At 41.0% G+C, this 19,878-nt stretch overlaps 1 long non-coding RNA gene across 2 annotated transcripts in view; it reads right to left on the bottom strand.

Annotated features, from left to right (window-relative positions):
* Positions 1–802: 802 nt before the first annotated feature.
* Positions 803–19,878, bottom strand: part of LOC141265593 (uncharacterized) — a 622,209-nt gene continuing 603,133 nt past the window's right edge. For both annotated transcript variants that reach the window (XR_012320126.1, XR_012320127.1), the window contains one exon: positions 803–6,092. This is a non-coding gene — a long non-coding RNA (uncharacterized lncRNA). The remainder of the gene's footprint in view (positions 6,093–19,878) is intronic.

Raw genomic sequence — 19,878 nt, 5'->3', positions numbered from 1 at the left:
AAAATAGAGCATTTGGCAATGCAAAGCAACAGTTTGATACAGATGATGCAATGAAGCTTAAAAGGAAAAGAACACCTTACCAACAGTTAAGCATGGTGGAGAATCCATAATGCTGTGGGGTTTCTTTACTGCATCTGGTACTGGAGGCCTTGACCGTATCACAGGAATAATGAAATCAGATAATTGTCAAGAGATTTTAAAGCGAAATGTCCTACCAAGTGTAAGAAAACTTGGTTGTAGTCGAAGATTATGGGTCCTCCAGCAAGACAATGACCTAAAGCACACATCCAAAAGTACACAGGAATGATTGAAAAAGAAAAAAATGGACTGTTTTAAAATAGCCAGCAGAGTCCTGACCTCAATAAATTTTAAAACTTATGGAGTGAGCTGAAATCTGCCATTGGGGAAAAAAGCCTTGCAAAGATTCAAAAGCTTAAATAAATTGAAAAAGAAGAATGGGAGAAAATCCCATCTGGGAAGTACAAGAAGCTTATAGTTACAAGAAACGTTTGGAGGCTGTCAACAATGCCAAAGGGTGTGCAACCAAGTATTAATTAGGGTTGCCTTTATTGTTGCACATGCTGTTTATTCTGTTTCTTATTTGAAATTGCAAGATGGAACTTGAACAACAATGTTTTATTGTTGTATTACTTTGGACCACTAATTAAAAAATCCTGAGGATAAAACTTTGGTACATTTCCATTTATTTCTGAAGATATTGTACAGTCTATGAAAAAAATGAAGGGGTGCCAATAATGGTGAGCAGCACTGTAAAAAACAAGTGTATAAAGAAGGAGCTGGTCTTGAAAAACTAGTCTTCATTGGTTGGGTGCTTTTATTGTATTTTGTTTCCTAAAGAGACTAGAATGAGGCATATATATTGAGGTTTCACAGTAGGAACAGCTGAAACAAAACACTTGAAACAATTTTCAACTTTGTCTTTGACACTGTTCAGTCAATATTTACTGTTAGAGATGAGCAAATAAATTTGAGTGGAATTGAATTCTACCAAAATTTTCCAAAAATCTGCATTCGCCAAAATGTGGATTTTTTTGTAATTTGCTCCCACGGGGATTAGTCAATGGCTGGCTGCCATTATTCTGAACTGCAAGGGCCATCAAAAGATTAAAACTCACTTTACCACTCACCTCTCCGGCCTCTCCGCTCTTCACCATCACCTGTCTGGTCCTCGTCACATCTTCTGATTTCCATTGCTCACCCTGAAATCGTTGGAGCTCTCACACTGAGTCTGAACTTTCAGCTCTGATTAGGCCCAGGAGGGTTTTGCGCAAGGGCATGAAAGGTCATGATGTCATGACATCAAGACTCACAACATGACATGATGACCTTTCACGCACATGGGCAGAAAGTCACCAGCTCAGTGTGAGAGGTGCGGTGATTTCAGTGCGAGATGAGAGGATCAGAATACGATGGTAAGGAGCAGGGGGGCCGGAGAGCTGAGTGTAAGGATTTTTTCTATTTTTTACATATTATGTTTATTATGTCCAGGGACCTAAAGAATCAAATTTACCAGGAAAATCTGAGCAAATAAAAGTGAATTAGAATTTTGCCTGATCCGCTCATCTCTACTTACTGTGTCATGGTGTATTTAGATGTGTTGTTTTAGGCCATCAATGGACCATAACAAGTACCAATTGACTACACACAAGTCCATCAGCACTTTTTTACTAGCCTGTTTACACAGTCCAAAAATCAATGATGGGGTCAGAATGATCATTAATATGATAGTTCTATCCCAATATAGTGTCATGTCATGCCATTTGCCTCCAAACTCCTTGAGCAACATGTTCACGCTGAACTTTCCTCCCACTTTTCATCTAACTCTCTCTTTGACAACCGACAATCCGGCTTCCGCCCCCACCATTCCACCGAAACTGCCCTTACCAAAATCACCAATGACTTACTTACAGCCAAAGCTAACACACAATTCTCTGTACTCCTTCTCTTGACCTGTCCTCTGCTTTCGATACAGTTGACCACTGCCTCCTACTACAGATCCTCTCTTTCTTTGGCGTCAAAGACCTTGCCCTATCCTGGATCTCCTCATACCTTTCTAACCGCACATTTAGCATCTCCCACACTACCTCCTCACCCCACCTCCTTTCTGTTGGAGTCCTTCAAGGCTCTGTCCTTGGATCCTCACTCTTCTCAATCTATACCCTTGGCCTGGGACAGCTCATAAAATCCCATGGCTTTGAGGACCATCTGTATGCTGATGACACCCAGATCTACCTCTCTGGCCCAGATGTCACCTCTCTGCTGTCCGGAATCCCAGTATGTCTAGCAGCCATATCCTCCTTCTTCTCCTCCCGCTACCTCAAGCTCAATGTGGACAAAACTGAACTCATTATCTTTCCCCCATTTGGCATATCTTTCCCACCTGATCTTTCTATCACAATAAATGACATCACTCTTTCCGCTGTACCGACAATCCGCTGCCTCGGAGCAACCCTTGACTCTGCCCTGTCCTTCAAACCCCACATCCAAGCTCTCGCCACCTCCTGTCGCCTCCAACTCAAAAATATTTCCAGAATCCGTCCTTTCCTCAACCCTCAATCTGCTAAACTGCTTGTGCATGCCTTCATCATCTCCCGACTCGACTACTGCAACATCCTCCTCTGTGGCCTACCTGCTAACACTCTCACACCCCTCCAGTCCATCCTCAACTCTGCTGCATGACTTGTTCATCTCTCGTCTCTCTACTCCTCTGCTACTCCCCTTTGCAAATCCCTTCACTGGCTCCCATTTCCCCAGCATATCCAGTTCAAACTACTAACACTGACCTACAAAGCCATCCATAACCTCTCTCCTCTGTACATCTCTGAACTAATCTCCCAATATATTCTCTCACGTAACCTCCGGTCCTCCCAAGACCTCCTTCTCTCCTCTACACTTATTCGTTCCTCACTCAATCGCCTCCAAGATTTCTCCCGAATATCCCACATTCTATGGAATTCTGTGCCTCAACACGTCCAATTATCCACCACACCTGGATCCTTCAGACGCAACCTGAAAACCCATCTCTTCAAACAAGCTTGCAGCCTGCCATGACCTTGCTTGCTGCCACCCCCAACAACACCGGAGCTACTGCAACCCCTCAACCTACTGTCTCCTCCCCCATTCCTGTAGAATGTAAGCCCGCAAGGGCAGGGTCCTCTTCCCTCCGTACCGTTCTATCATTGTTAGTTTGTTTACTGTAAATGATATCTGTATTTGGTATGTAACCCCTTCTTATGTACAGCGCCATGGAATCAATGGCGCTATATACATTTATAATAATAATAATGTTATCAACATGGCCTTTTTCCATGGGGCAATGTGCTACTAATAAATGATCCAGTGATCCCAAAGATCCATTATTTTTGTTCAGCAGGTGATGGCAGGCATATCCTCACTGGCCAACAATCAGGAATGAGCGTTCCTACAAACACTCATTTGATGATTAGTTGACATGTGTCATCAGAATGTATAGGGAAACACCTCACTGCCCAAAGGAATTCTAACACAAAGTTATCCATTTGATAATATATTTCCATTAAGAACCACAGAGGAACAGATCAATACGACATAGAGTTCTAAGAAAAGATGCTTTCCCATTTTTATTTCTTGGGGAATACAAATATTTACTAAAATATAATGAGAGCTGACAGTTCCTTATCTATTGATTATGATATGTTTACATTTTCATTAAATCCTTCTTGAGTTTTAGTCCTTTTTATTTATCCACCTGAATACACCAAGATGTCAAAGTAATTTTACCATGACATTGATAGAAGTAGGATAAAGTCCAATTTATGCCCCAAAGGACCATTGTAAAGCATTTTAACTTACACATGGCTGCAGCTTATGTTCTGTATGTAAAAAAGCATAAATCATTTATTAAACTTCACAAGAAAAATGCTCATTGATACATAAACAATAACTTAAATATTCTACAAATCTGGACCATTTGGACAAAACAAACTTCTGCTTTGTGACAGTATAATGAAAGATAAGTTTAATAACACATTACACGTTCTATTTTTAAAGGACTATACTATACTTGAAATATGAATTAATGCCCAAATGTAATACAACTTACAGTGGAAGAGGCCAATCTAATTACATTCAACTGTTTCTAGGTCATATTTGCTTTTCGATATGTTGGTTGGCAGAATTAAGGTCACAATGGCAGATACATACATGGAATGGAACCCAGTTTTTTCCTTACCAATGCTGTTCACAAAAAAAGGTTTGCCTTTCAAAAGTCTGTTAAAGTAGTAGTATCTGTTAAAATCTAGTTTGTAAATGATCTACTTAAAGGGGCTATCTGGGATTCTGTTTTTTTTTTTTCTAAAATCTTAATGGCAGGTCGTTACCTCTGACGATCTTTTTCAGCTCAGACAGTGACTCTCCCACTTCCTTAGATCTCACATCAACAGAGCAGTTCTTTCTCTTCTGGTCTGCTTTGTCGGGGGCGTCACTGCCGACGTCATGCTGATTGACAGCCGGCTCCCCACAGTTAGGAGGCGACGTGCCAACTGTCAATCAGCACCACATCGGTAGTGATACCCCCATGACAGAGCAGAATGGAAGAGAAGAAGCAGCTGTATCCATGTGACATCAGAATCACTGGCAGGAGTGGCCTGTGACCACTCTAATTAGGAAAAAAAATTGCCATGGTAGAACAGGCAGGTAGTTAGCAAGTACTTCTTAGCTCCATAGCAAAAAAAGAAAACAAAGTCCTGAATAAACCATTTAAAGATTTCCTAAAATAATTTTCGATTCAACATACCACAAATGTGTCATTATCAGAATTGAATAAATGTTGATTTGTGCAAATTCGCTGCTTTCAAGGGGAAAATTCAATGAACATCAAATAAATCTGATGCAAACTGAATCTACTGGGAAGGATTTAAAAAAAAAATACCTCTTATACTTAACCTTATTCGGCCTTCCCAGTACCGTCCCATCACCACCGCTCATCTGATCGTCTCTCTTGTCTTCTATCTTTGCTTTAGGCCACTTCCAGTCGCAACTTCCATTCATTAAGGATCATGATGTCAGGTGGAGATTGATGCATGTCATGGACGTTAATGACGTGTTTTGCGCATGCAGTGATGAGTATCGCCACCCACATGATGGCCTGGGACCCAGTGAATGGAAAACATGGCCAGGAGTGGTTATAGGCCTGGAACGAAGGTAGAAAATGGAAGACAGAAGATAGAGAACAGAAGACAGGCTAGTTTATCGGAGTTACAGCATAGGGAAGGCTGAGGAGAAGTGAGTGTAACAATTTTTAACCCCTTCCTGGCCTTCTACAATCAAACAAATGGCAGTTGGTTGGCTGTAATATTGCTTGATTTGCCCACAGTGAATCAACCAAAAATTGGATGCAGCAAATTAAAAAAATCGAAATATAAAAAAAAAGGTGAATTTGATTTGTCATGATTCTATTTGCTCATCTCTATTCATTATCCCCTGTATATTGTGGCAGATATATCAATCTTTACAGCTACACAACAGCCTACCATATACTTCATGTTAAAATATACAAATCCCTGTGAAATGCTGTGTGTGAATCTGGCCTATAGGCAGCTCTATTACTGCATGTGAGGCACTGCTCTAATACATTTTATTGCTCCTAATTACTGGTGGATTGGTAGAGACCTAAGGGAATATCTACAATGAACTAGTGACAAAGGGTCCCATATTCTGCTTTTGCATGGTCGCCTCTTTTTTCTGTCTGTCAACCCATATCTTTACATAACACTATTCAACAGGTAGAACATATTTACTTATAAATTTGCTATCACAATTGTACAATGTTTCAAATGTAAAGCGCCATGCAATAAATGGCGCTATAATAATAATAAATAATAATAATAATGTTTTAATATGAATTTCATATAGAGATTTTTTATATATACAGTAGTCTTGTATGTAATATAACATATAGATATAATATACAGCAGTAATTTATTTCTTCAGTGCTCTCAAAAACTCTTCATTGCACTTCCATCAATTCCATTGATATTCTTCTGGGTTACAGCTTCTTCTATGTGGTCGATAAAAGTTGTTCTTCCATTGATCTAAAAAAAAATTTAAGAAGTAACATGTTTTATTATATATATATGAACTTTCACATCGTGAATAAAGAAGACTAGTCACCACCCTTATATGTCTATTTTAGTAAATAATACTTTTTTTAATATGTAAGGTGGCTAATGGTCGTGTAGTTGATGGGAAGTATGTATCACAGAGATGGCTGGTCTCTATGATGTAACCCGGAGTATTTTCTCTAGTGCACGCACGCACTAAGAGGACTAATTGGTGCACCTGGGACCGGGTTACGGGTTGCTAGGAGAGAATGGGCGGGTCCAGCAACCCACATACCTCACCTAAAATGGAGGCTGTTGATTGGCACATGGTCTGTGTGCTTGGAGGGAGAAGGCTTCCTGTGTATGTTTTGTCTCCAGACCGAGCCAGGACACTGGACGCTACACCAGCCTGTGTGACCACGGCGCTGGCCATCCAGAGACTCTGGATAAAAAGATTTTCATCTTTGTTTTTCCCTGCACTAAAGGCTGTTTTGTTTCCATTTTCCTTTTGAACAGTTTATGAAGCTAGTAAACCATTACAGACATTTAAAGGAACATGCCTCCTGTTTGCCTCAAACCGCACCTGGTGTTAGACATGCGGGCAGCGTTCCCAGCAGAGACGTGTGACTGCTACAGGAAGGACTGCATGTCCTGGGTCAAGTTCATCGCAAGCCAGCAAGCATCGCCAAACAAAATAGAGCACCTGCTGAAACACTTGGTCTAGTCGCAGCAGCAGCAGGAGACCAACCGGCTGTTGTTACAGCAGACCCAGCAGCAGGAACAGGAACAACGGAAGCAGATGCAGCTTCTGGCAACCGCCATCCAGGGCAGGATGAGCGCCCCAACCCCAAGTCCAGCTGATGACAACCACGTCCGGAAGGTGGTAAGACGGGCTTTGCAGAAAATGACACCGGGGGATGACATTGAGGCCTTCCTGACCGTGTTTGAAAGGGTATTCGAGAGGGAGAAACTTCCGCCAGAGCAGTGGCCACAGGTACTGGCGCCATACTTGATGGGAGAGCCCCAGAAGGCATACTATGATTTAGCTTTGCAGGATGCCAAAAAGTATGGCAAGCTAAAAACTGAGATTCTTGCACCCTTGGGGGTGACAATAACTATCATGGCGCAGCTGGTTCACCGCTGGGAGCATCGCCGGAAAAGAACACCTTGCTCCCAAATGTTTGACCTGTTGCACCTGGTCCAGAATTGGCTGTTGCCGGAGTCCTCTACACCTGCGAAGATGATAGAACGGGTCGTGATGGACCGGTTTGTGCACTCTCTACCGAGGCCCATAAAGACTTGGGTTGCCCAGGGTGATCCCCGGAATGCAGATGAACTGATTGGACTGGTCGAGAGGTACCAGGGGGTCGAAGGTTCTTTGGGAGGGCAGCCTGGGTGTCCCAGCAGGAGCGGAGGCCCAAAAGAGGTGTAGGCATCCAAGTTCCAAAGGGGCGGGGGAGGTGGGTCCCAAGGTCCCTACGGGTGATGTTGTTTGCTGGAGGTGCCATGGCCCAAGCCATATAGCCACCCGTTGTCCCCTGACCTCCGAGTAGATGGACTGCAGCATAGGGCGCCATTGTTCATACTATGCATATCCGGCCTGCAGTGTGAACTGTCCACCCAGTGAGGGGCCACAAGCGTGTCCCATGAAGGTGAACAGGCGGCAGGTAACGGCACTGCTAGACTCTGGGAGTCTGGTGACCCTTGTGAGGGATACCCTTCCTCTCCAACTAATCCTGGGGAAAAAAGTCGGCATACGGTGTATCCATGGTGATGCTAAGGACTACCCTATGGTGATTGAAATGGCCCACGGTACTGAGTCCCACGAGGTCGGCGTCGTTCAAGACTTGTTGCACCCTATAATTATAGGCCGGGACTTTAATTTATATTGGGATCTGTGGGGGAAGGGTTCCGGGTTCGCTGGTTCAGATAGGAAACCAGTTAACCCTGATGAGGTAGACCCAGAGTTAGACAGGTTTCCTTTTTATGTCCTTGTGGGGGATGAGGAGGTAGTGTCCCCTAAATCTGATATTCCAGAGTTAGGGGTGACCAGTGAGAATTTTGGGTCTGCCCAACATAGGGACCTAACTCTGAAGGAAGCCTTCAATAATTTCAAGGTCATAAATGGTGTTGCACAGGAGCCTGGGGCTGACACACGGTTTCACAATTTTATATTGAGGAGGAGTTGGTGGAACAGTTATTGGTGCCGGGGCCCTATAGACGGAAGGTGTTGGACATGGCCCATTCACATATCTTGGGGGGACATCTAGGGGTGGAAAAGTTGCAGGAACGGATCATGCAGAGGTTCTATTTACCCGTGTGTCACCGGGAAATATTAAAGTATTGCAGGTCCTGCCCTACATGTCAGTTAACCACCCCCACCTCTCACTTTCGAAGTCCACTCGTGCCATTGCCCATTATTGAAGTGCCATTTGAGAGAATTGCTATGGACTTGGTCGGTTCCCTGGTTAAATCTGCTCATGGACATCAATATATTTTGGTCATCTTGGACTATGCCACCAGCTATCCTGAAGCGATCCCGCCGAGAAACTCCTCCACCAAGACTATAGCTTGTGAGTTAGTCTATGCTTTCTCCCAGACAGAGTTGCCAAGGGAGATCCTGACTGACCAGGGAACACCCTTTATGAGTAAGGTAATGAGGGAATAGTTCAAGGTCCTGACAATCTCACAACTGAGAACATCAGTGTACCATCCTCAGACAGATGGCCTCGTAGAGAGGTTCAACAAATCTCTGAAGAGTATGCTGAGGAAGGTCATAGAAAAGGATGGGAGAGACTGGGACTGTCTCCTACCATATTTGTTGTTCTCTATCCGAGAGGTTCCTCAGGCCTCTACGGGGTTCTCGCCATTCAAACTCCTATATGGCCGACATCCTTGGGGTCTCCTGGATGTAGCAAAGGAAATCCGGGAAGCCGAAATCACGCCCCACAGGAGCATCATCGAGCACGTCGCTCTGATGCAGGAGAGGATTGCAAAGGTGATGCCCATCGTCAAAGAACATCAGCCAGAGTGCGGCAATTCAATCCTGGTGACTGAGTCCTCGTTCTGATACCTACCGTGGAAAGCAAATTCTTGGCCAAGTGGCAAGGACCGTATGAGGTGGTGGAAAAGGTTGGAGAAGTAAATTATAAGGTTCACCAACTGGGACGACATGAGCCATACCAAATATACCACGTCAACATGTTCAAGCCATGGAAAGACAGGGAGGTTGTGGAAGCTCTATGCTTGCCGGGCAAGCCAGAAGGTGACATTGGAGGAGTCGCAATAGCAGAAACGCTAACAAAGGCCCAGAAACAGCAGTGTCGGGAGTTACTCCAGAAGAACCCAAGATATGTTCCCGGAATTGCCAGGTTGCACAAGGGTCATAGAACACGAGGTTCAGACGGAGCCACATGTGCGGGTGAACTTGAAGCCCTATCAGATACCTGAGACCTGACGAGAGTTGATCTCCAAAGAGGGGGCTCGTATGCTGAAATTCGGTGGCATTGAAGAATACAAGAGCGGTTGGTCGAGCCCGATTGTCTTGGTCCCAAAGCCCCATGGTGAATGGAGATTTTGCAATGACTATTGGAAGTTGAATGAAGTCTCCAAATTTGACGCATATCCCATGTTACACCTTGACAAGCTGATCAAGAGGCTTGGGCCAGCAAGGTACATAACCACCTTGGATTTGACAAAGGCATATTGGCAGATCCCCATGGCACAGGGAGCCAAGGAGAAGACTGCGTTTTCTATGCTGAATGGATGCTTCCAGTATGTCCGGATGCCATTTGGACTGCAGGGGGCCCCTGCAACCTTCCAGAGAGCTATGAATCGAATTCTTGCACCCCTTTAGCAATACGCCGCGGCATACCTGGACGATATTGTTATCTTCAGTACGGACTGGAAGAGTCATCTGGAAAAGGTCCAGGCAGTGTTTGATGCTCTCAGGAAGGCGGGGTTTTCAAAAAACCTGAAGAAATGTGCCATGGGGAAACAAGAAGCCAAATACCTGGGTTATGTGGTTGGTAGAGGCGAGATCAAACCCTAAATCAGTAAAGTGGAGGCAATCCAAACCTGGCCGAGACCGCTGTCAAAAAAGCAGGTTAGAGCCTTTCTGGGGTCGTGGGTTACTACAGGAGGTTCATCCCAAACTTTGCCATGATGGCCTCACCTCTGACTGTCCTTAAGGGGATGAAATCAGCTATGGCCAAGTGGACTGTAGAGGCAGAGTTGGCCTTTGAAGAAATGAAGGGGACCCTATGTAAGCAACTGGTCCAGGTGGCCCCCGACTTTAAGAAAGAGTCCATTCTCCAAACGGATGCCTCAGATGTCGGTTTGGGAGCAGTCCTTTCCCAGGAGATACATGGGGAGATGCACCCTGTTCTCTACCTGAGTAGGAAGCTGTCCTCCTGCAAGAGAAATTATTCAGTCATAGAGAAGGAGTGCTTGGCCATAAAGTGGGCGGTCGACATATTAAGGTACTACCTCTTAGGTCAAAAATTTAGACTAGTATCTGACCATACCCCACTCAGATGGATGAGGGAAACAAAGGGAAAAATGCCAGGGTCATCCGGTGGTTTGTAGCCCTACAGGATTTCAACTTCCAAGTAGAACATAGAGCAGGGAAGCTACATGGTAATGCTGATGCCCTCTCGAGAATCCCCTGTCTAGTGGTAGAAGGTGCCAAGCCCCACGGCTTTAGGCAGAGGGGGGAGGTATGTAAGGTGGCTAATGGTTGTGTAGTCGATGGGAGGTAGGTATCACAGAGATGGCTGGTCTCTATGATGTAGTCCGGTGTATTTTCTCTAGTGCACGCATGCACTAAGAGAACTAATTGTTGCACCTGTGAGCCAGGATGCGGGTTGCTAGGAGAGAATAGGCGGGTCCAGCAACCCACATACCTCACCTCTGGGTGTGGTTAACAGCCTTTAAAATGGAAGCTGTTGTTTGGCACATGGTCTGTGTGCTTGGAGGGAGAAGGCCTCCTGTGTATGTTTTGCCTCCTGACCAAGCCAGGACACTGGACGCTACACCAGCCTGGCCATGCAGAGACTTTGGATTAAAGGACTGTTAACTTTGTTTTTACCTGCACTAAAGGCTGTTTTGTTTGCATTTTCCTTTTGAATGGTTTATGAGGCTAAAAAACCATTACAGACATTTAAAGGAACATGCCTCCTGTTTGCCTCAAACCACCATGAATACCATCCCTACAATACCAGTTTGGGAGCATTTTTTTTTAGAATTCTCCATTGTGCCATTCTTCTGTAATTCCAGATGGAATATTTCTGAATAAATTGACTAGTTTGTCCCAGGGGTGTATCCCCACATACTTTGAATCTGTCAGAATTGATTGGACAATGTCAAAGAATCCAGAAAAAAAAGAGGGGAAAAAGTCAGGTCGCTGTAATTGCACGGAGAAAACATCACGGACACAGATGATAATAATCAGGTAAATAATTCAGGAGATCCAGCTCAACGGAGTAAAATCTTCAGCTTAATTGGTGCATTGTTGAAATAACTTCACATGCATTAATAGTCCATAAATCAGAACATCAACACGTTTCTGGTGCGCTCTGCACTCTTGTTTATAAATGACTAAAGATGCAAAGTGCCCCAGAAACGCATTGATGTTCTAATTTATGGACTATTGATGCATGTTATTTCAACTGTGCACCAATAAAGCTGAAGATTTTTACTCTGTTGAGCTGGATCCCCTGACTACTTACCTGTATGTCAGAGAATAGCAAGGATATACCCAACTGGTAACACATAGCTGTCAATTTATTCATAAATTTCTCAGGAGGAACGGCACAATGCAAAGTTCTAAGAAAAATCCAGAATTGGTATTTCATAAGAAAAACTCATATTTACTAAATAGGTATATTGTATCAGGTGAGATGACAGTTTTTCTTTAGTAAGACACAATGGAACAGTAATATTATAAAGAAAACACGTCCTACCATCCAGATCTGATTTTTTTGCAATGTCTTTAAAGACCCATCTATTGCATATGAATCAGATCCGAAGGCTTTCATTGTAATAACTTTCTTCTCCCACAACAAACGTCTACTATTACTGCAAAAAATGTTTTGATAGAAATGAAAAGACCTTTCCTCCCTAAACAATATAGGAAAACCACAATAAAGGTAATGAAGATATATTACACAGATGCTTGAGCTACATGGAATGTAACTGATCAAAGCTCTTACTGTCCCTGACTGAGAGACAAGCAAACTCCTCAGACTCATTTACTAATAAGTAAAAAAAAACATAAGTCACAAAAGTTCTGTGGTTACTATTTGCATTATTAAAGTCATGATGCTCCGCTTACTTCCATACTCCCATACTACAAAAGAATATTTTGTTAAATGTATAATTTCAATAATTGGTCTTATCATATAAAAGACTGTCCTCAGAGAGGGAAAATTAGATTTTGAGCTCTGCTAAAAACAAAATGTAAAATTACACCAAAAGTAGACTGATTGGCCATGCAATATAATAACATATCATGACTTAAAGGGATTGTCTTATAAGCAACATTATACACCTATTCTAGATGATAAATGTTTAATTTCTGGGAATCAGGCTACTCAGACCCCTCTGACCGTGAGAAATAGGAACCCAAGATCCCCTATGTGAAAAGAGATTAAATAAGCATGTTCAACCACAATTCCCAAAGACAGTGAATGGAGCAGTGGTCACACATGCTCAATGCCACTCCATTCACAAAGGGGCTTCAGGAATTTAGAAATGTATCACTCATTTTGTAGATATGCTATATGTGTTATTTATTGGACAACCCTTTTAACGTGGGAGAAAATTTCAGCTTGGTCTCGTCTGCTTTATTTTGACCCTACCAACTATGACAAACCAAAATATCACATTGTACATATTTGTGTTTTGGCAAAAGCCGTTTCGCCCAGCACTGTGCTTCCTCTGGCTTTAAAAAGGCGAAAATCTATGTGACTCTATGGATATTATTTTTGATGGATCCCCTATGAATCGGTAGAAGAACTGTGGAAGCTACAAAACATGTAATAGGAAGAATTTTAGGAGAAAATATTTGTTTGCATTTTCTGGCAAACATACCAAAATTGTATGACTTCTGTGGCAGAAGTGCCGTTCTAATGTGCCCTTTATTGACTTTGATTTCTGCAAATATAAATACAAACTGATTTTTACAAATTATTCCAGATCCCAGACCAGAACTCAAAATTAAGACCAGAGCCGAAGGAAATTAAAGAAAAACATTTCCAAAATAAACGTTTTCAATTTTCCTCTACTGAGATCTGTTTTTGTTTTTGGTAAATATGCATAGAGAAACATAGTCCACAAAAAGCATAATCTGTACAATTTGGAGTGTGTGGGTTTGCTTAACACTTTTACCACCATTAGTGTACCTCTAAGGTAACAACAGTAGTTCTCTATTTCCACAATGCAGCCATCAGAGCCAGACAACAGTATCAGATGTGATACACATGTGGTCAAAATTGTTGGTACCCCTCGTTTAATGATAGAAAAACCCACAATGGTCACAGAAATAACTTGAATCTGACAAAAGTAATAAATTAAAAATCTATGAAAATGAACAAATGAAAGTCAGACATTGCTTTTCAACCCTGCTTCCACATAATTTAAAAAAAAAAATTAAACTCATGAAATAGGCCTGGACAGAAATGATAGTACTCTTAACTTAATATTTTGTTGAACATCCTTTTGAGGCAATCACTGCAATCAAACTTCTCCAGTTGTCTCGTGTTTGAAGGTTGCCTTTTCCAGACGGCATGTTTCAGCTCTTTCCAAAGATTCTCAATAGGATTTACAGTACAGACCAAAAGTTTGGACACACCTTCTCATTTAAAGATTTTTCTGTATTTTCATGACTATGAAAATTGTACATTCACACTGAAGGCATCAAAACTATGAATTAACACATGTGGAATTATATACTTAACAAAAAAGTGTGAAACAACTGAAAATATGTCTTATATTCTAGGTTCTTCAAAGTAGCCACCTTTTGCTTTGATGACTGCTTTGCACACTCTTGGCATTCTCTTGATGAGCTTCAAGAGGTAGTCACCGGAAATGGTTTTCACTTCACAGGTGTGCCCTGTCAGGCTTAATAAGTGGGATTTCTTGCATTATAAATGAGGTTGGGACCATCAGTTGTGTTGTGCAGAAGTCTTGTGGATACACAGCTGACAGTCCTACTGAATAGACTGTTAGCTGCATTTTTCTTGCCATAATACTAATTCTAAGCAAAAAAAAATGAGGGGCAATCATTACTTTAAGAAATGAAGGTCAGTCAGTGCGAAAAATTGGGAAAACTTTGAAAGTGTCCCCAAGTGCAGTTGCAAAAACCATCAAGCGCTACAAAGAAACTGGCTCACATGAGGACCACCCCAGGAAAGGAAGAACAAGAGTCACCTCTGCTTCTGAGGATAAGTTTATCCGAGCCACCAGTCTCAGAAATCGCAGGTTAACAGCAGTTCACATTAGAGACCAGGTCAAAGCCACACAGAGTTCTAGCAGCAGATACATCTCTACAACAACTGTTAAGAGGAGACTTTGTGCAGCAGGCCTTCATGGTAAAATAGCAGCTAGGAAACCACTGCTAAGGACAGGCAACAAGCAGAAGAGACTTGTTTGGGCTAAAGAACACAAGGAATGGACATTAGACCAGTGGAAATCTGTGCTTTGGTCTGATGAGTCCAAATTTGAGATCTTTGGTTCCAACCACCGTGTCTTTGTGCGATGCAGAAAAGGTGAACGGAGGGACTCTACATGCCTGGTTCCCACCGTGAAGCATGGAGGAGGAGGTGTGATGGTGTGGGGGTGCTTTGCTGGTGACACTGTTGGGAATTTATTCAAAATTGAAGGCATACTGAACCAGCATGGCTTCCACAGCATCTTGCAGCGGCATGCTATTCCATCCAGTTTGCGTTTAGTTGGACCATCATTTATTTTTCAACAGGACAATGACCCCAAACACACCTCCAGGCTGTGTAAGGGCTATTTGACCAAGAAGGTGAGTGATGGGGTGCTACGCCAGATGACCTGGCCGCCACAGTCACCAGACCTGAACCCAATCGAGATGATTTTGGGTGAGCTGGACCGCAGAGTGAAGGCAAAAGGGCCAACAAGTGCTAAGCATCTCTGGGAACTCCTTCAAGATTGTTGGAAGACTATTTCCGGTGACTACCTCTTGAAGCTCATCAAGAGAATGTCAAGAGTGTGCAAAGCAGTCATCAAAGCAAAAGGTGGCTACTTTGAAGAACCTTAGAGACTTATTTTCAGTTGTTTCACACTTTTTTGTTAAGTATATAATTCCACATGTGTTAATTCATTGTTTTGATGCCTTCAGTGTGAATGTACAATTTTCATAGTCATGAAAATACAGAAAAATCTTTAAATGAGTAGGTGTGTCCAAACTTTTGGTCTGTACTGTAGGTCAGGGCTCATAGAAGGCCACTTCAGAATAGTCCAATGTGGCCATGGTGGGTTTTTCTTTCATTAAACGAGGGATACCAACAATTTTGACCACGTGTGTATCTGTCCACCTGTGTATTCAGTCACAGTGAGTTAGTGAAAAGGGTCACTATGCCCCAATATTACACTCTCTTCTCAGTCACAAAAAAAACATTGTAAAACATATATGATCAGTTCTCTCTACAATAAAACTGTTACTTCCATCATTAGCTTTATAGCATTGAGCTCTGCTATTCATGAATCAAGGCCTTCTGACCCCTTCCCTTTCCCAATCAAGCAATTTTCCATTTTTTGAGCTTTTGTTTTTCCTTTCCTTTTTCCGAGAGCTATATCTTTTTTAACTTTTCATTGAAATAGATCTATGAGGACTTGCTTTTTGTGGGATGAGTTGTAATTTTGAACAATACCATTCATTTTACCATTCAATGTACCAGAAAATAAAATTCCAAGTGCGGAAAAATTGCAAAAAAAAAAAATTTCCCCCATTGCTTTTTGGGTTTTGTTTTTACGGCATTCATGGTGCTATATAAATGAGTAGCAATGTAATTCTCTAGGTCCATATAATTATGGTGATACCAAACTTGTTATAGCTTTTGTTTTTATGAATGTGCTAAAAAAAATTTGCAAATTGCCTCTTCAGAGAGGAAGAGGACTAGTGGTAACTACTGGAAGTATCCGAAGTCATATGGCAAGACTCATTAAAGGGTGAATATTGACTTTTAGGATTGCTACTTCCAATAGGTGGCACTAGAGTTCAAGTTTTCTTCCTCTTGAAGAGAACTTGAATTTTAATTTCCCACGGGAGCATTTCATGGCCTATAAGTCTCCTTACACTGGCATGTCAGGCATGTCACTCTCCACAAGCAGAGATGTTACCTCTTAGACTAAATATTAAAATATATGAAAAAAAAATGTAATGTCGCCATTTTCTGAGATCTGTAATGTTTTCCTTGTTCCATCAATAAAGCTGAGTGGAGACTTGTTTTTTTTGGGGAGCTGATGTTTAATTGATACAATCATAAGGTAGATCCAATGTTTTGATACTATCATAGGGTAAATCCAATGCTTACTGTTTCATTTTTGGCAGAGATGCAGTGATTGAAAAACCACAATTCTGGTGTTTCAATTTTCATGTTTTTATGGCATTTATCATTGGGGTCAATTAATTTTATATTTTTAAACATCATACTTTTATAGATGCGGCAATACCGTAAATTTTTATTTTTTTAGTTCTTTTTTTATGGTAAAAAGGTGATACAAGTCTTCTATTTTTTTCTTATTTATTAAAAAAAAAGTGTTGCTGTTACAAAAAGATGTTGGCTAGGTAAAACAGCCAGTATCTCCAGGGTATGGTATGGGCTCAACTCCTGAGTCTTCATGCACAGCACTCAACCTGTGATGTACAATTATATCATGTCAGGAAGGAGTTAAAGAGTAATACTTTGATAGGGTAGCTAACTGCAATAGTTACACTTTGGAGACGGCTTTCTTTCAACTGGAAGAGAGCTAATTTGCATACTATTTTTCTCCAGCGAACATGTTTAGACCTTTAAAATCCCCTAGCTTGTGGTGTCCACAAGAAGAGACAGTACTCCAAGAGATGTTGTGGGGATACAACTTACCAAACAGCAAAACATGCCATAACTTTATTCCAAGGAGCTTTGTCAAATTGAATAAACACTCATTTTGAGTTATTACTGTATAATTTGATTTCAACGTTTTAAAATTGAATGTTTTATCTTAAAATTTGAAAACAATGAAATTGACAGTTGCTTTTAATTATCATTATGCAGCTTCCCAAAGGCAAGTTCCTTAAAAGTAATATTTGTAGTGCAGCACTATGCTAGCGAGTATTTCCATGTTTGTATGAGTTATTCATTATTTATTTGCAAACGCTGGTTCAAGTAATTTGAATCATGAACACCTAGACACTAATTCATTTTCTCTTATGCAGCAGCCATTTTAATGACAATTTAGTATTTTTTACATGAACGTGATTCATTAAGTTCTATTCTTGGCACCTTAATAGCTGCCATGAACATATAACTATGAGTCTACAATTTAAACAGGGTGCATTATTAGCAAATAAAACTGCCACTTATATAAAATAATGCCTTCATTAGTCTATAGATGATGTGCATGCCCAACATGTGTACAGTTATTTTACCATTCATGCTTAGAAATGATTCCATGCCTATCTATAACATGAAGTTTATTAAACTAAAATGCCTTTGTAATTTAAAGAGCATTTTCCCTAAAATGAAAAATCACCCATAACTATATTTCCATGACTTATCCTTAAGTTGTAAAAAATTACATCTAGCTGTTTCTGAGTGGAATTTTTTTCTGAGGGAGCAGATTGAAGTCGAGTTTGTCTGCTGTTAAACTTCACATGGGGATTGTTAACTAGATTCCTGAAGGGTGAAATTCTTTTGTTATGCAAACTGCTTTAAAGATTTCTGGGAAAATGTAGTGATAATTCTTTTAAATTTGGTATAGCTCTGTGTTACTCACCTATCCTACCTCTAATGTTGGAGTGTTTTCCTCCCCCTGGCTCCCTTTGTGCTACTCCAAACACCGTCATCATTATTAAACAAGACCTTTTACGGCTGATTCAGGCAGCCATATGCTGTATGAATATTCAGGATGGAAGCATAGTTTCAGCTACCACATGTATTACAAGAGTTTGCCTCATATCCACTTCATTCAGCTATCTTCTCATCTCCCCAGCAAACTCTTGCCTGCTATTCAATAATATGCAACAACTTCCTAGCTCAGTCTTGTGGATCCTGGAGCTATTGCACTCTCGACTCTGCTGCTACAGGTATCTGTGACTGAATTAATCTCAACTAATAGTGATGCTGTTTACACCAATGTTTTTGAAAACTGGATACCTGGTTATTTGTCTCTACTATCCCTATGCATAATTTCATCATTATAAGCAAGTAACCAGTTTGCATTATATATCATGTTACACTGCAGTTAATCATTGTCTGCTGCAAGTCCCTGATTGCATACGTCTCAGCCATCAACCATTTGAATGCTGCAAGTGATTGATTGCATATTCATCTACTCTTACTGTATGCATGTAACAGAAAGAATTTAATGCTTCTCAATACCTATCCTAATCAACTTATATTTGAGGCCCCTTCTGAAAAGAAAAAGATTGTCAGAGGCAGTCAATTTTTTTGATATAAGGCTTGTTTCCAAGCCAAAAAGAAACTTACCAAAATCATTAATTATAGAAATAAGTAAAGATCATCAACAGTTTCACCCATGTAACATTGAATATATATACACTGTATTAACAACAACAATCCATATAGAAGCAGTTGAAAGGTCTACTAGTTTGTTTATGGCATGTTTAAAAAAACATGCTATATACGATTCATATTTACTAACATTTATTGCTAGTTTAGTTCTGAAATGGCTTCATAAAATGACATATTACTTTCTCCAAACAAAATCATCCACCATCTAATCCCTCATATCATATGTATGAAATTAAACAAAACAAAATATAAATACAGGGTGGGCCATTTATATGGATACACCTAAAATAAATGGGAATGATTGGTGATATCGACTTCCTGCTTGTGGCACTTTAGTATATGGGAGGGGGAAAACTTTTACAGATGGGTGGTGATCATGGCGGCCATTTTGAAGTTGGCCATTTTGGATCCAACTTTATTTTTTTCAATGGGAAGAGGGTCATGTGACACATCAAACTTATTGAGAATTTCATAAGAAAAACAATGGTGTGCTTGGTTTTAACATAACTTTATTCCTTCATGAGTTTTTACAAGTTTATGACCACTTATAAAATGTGTTCAAAGTGCTGCCCATTGTGTTGGATTGTCAATGCAACCCTCATCTCCCACTCTTGACACACACTGATAGCAACACCGCAGAAGAAATGCTAGCACAGGCTTCCAGTATCCGTTGTTTCAGATGCTGCACATCTAGTATCCATATAAATGGCCCACCCTGTATACTAAAAGTGATCATATACAGTATGTATGAGATATCTGTCAGAATAATGTTTGTTTGGACAACAACTACACTATATGAATAAAAGTATTGGTACACATATATGCATCATTGAATTTGTTTGTTGGTTTTTCATTCAGTCCCATTGTCACAGGTATATAAAATCCACCCCTTACCCATGCAGATGCCTTTAAAAAGACAGGTGAAAAAAACTCACGGAAAAGCTCTTGACCACACCTGTTACTTGCCACATGTGAGTTTGAATGAGCATCACATGCTTGAAACACCGTTGTTT

This window comes from Phyllobates terribilis, unplaced genomic scaffold (assembly GCF_046119375.1).
Source record: "Phyllobates terribilis strain yellow unplaced genomic scaffold, ASM4611937v1 Scaffold_4__5_contigs__length_816908805, whole genome shotgun sequence".
NCBI lineage: Eukaryota > Metazoa > Chordata > Amphibia > Anura > Dendrobatidae > Phyllobates > Phyllobates terribilis.
Note: the sequence above shows the minus strand (reverse complement) of the source record. Positions and strands in the feature narration are given on the sequence as shown.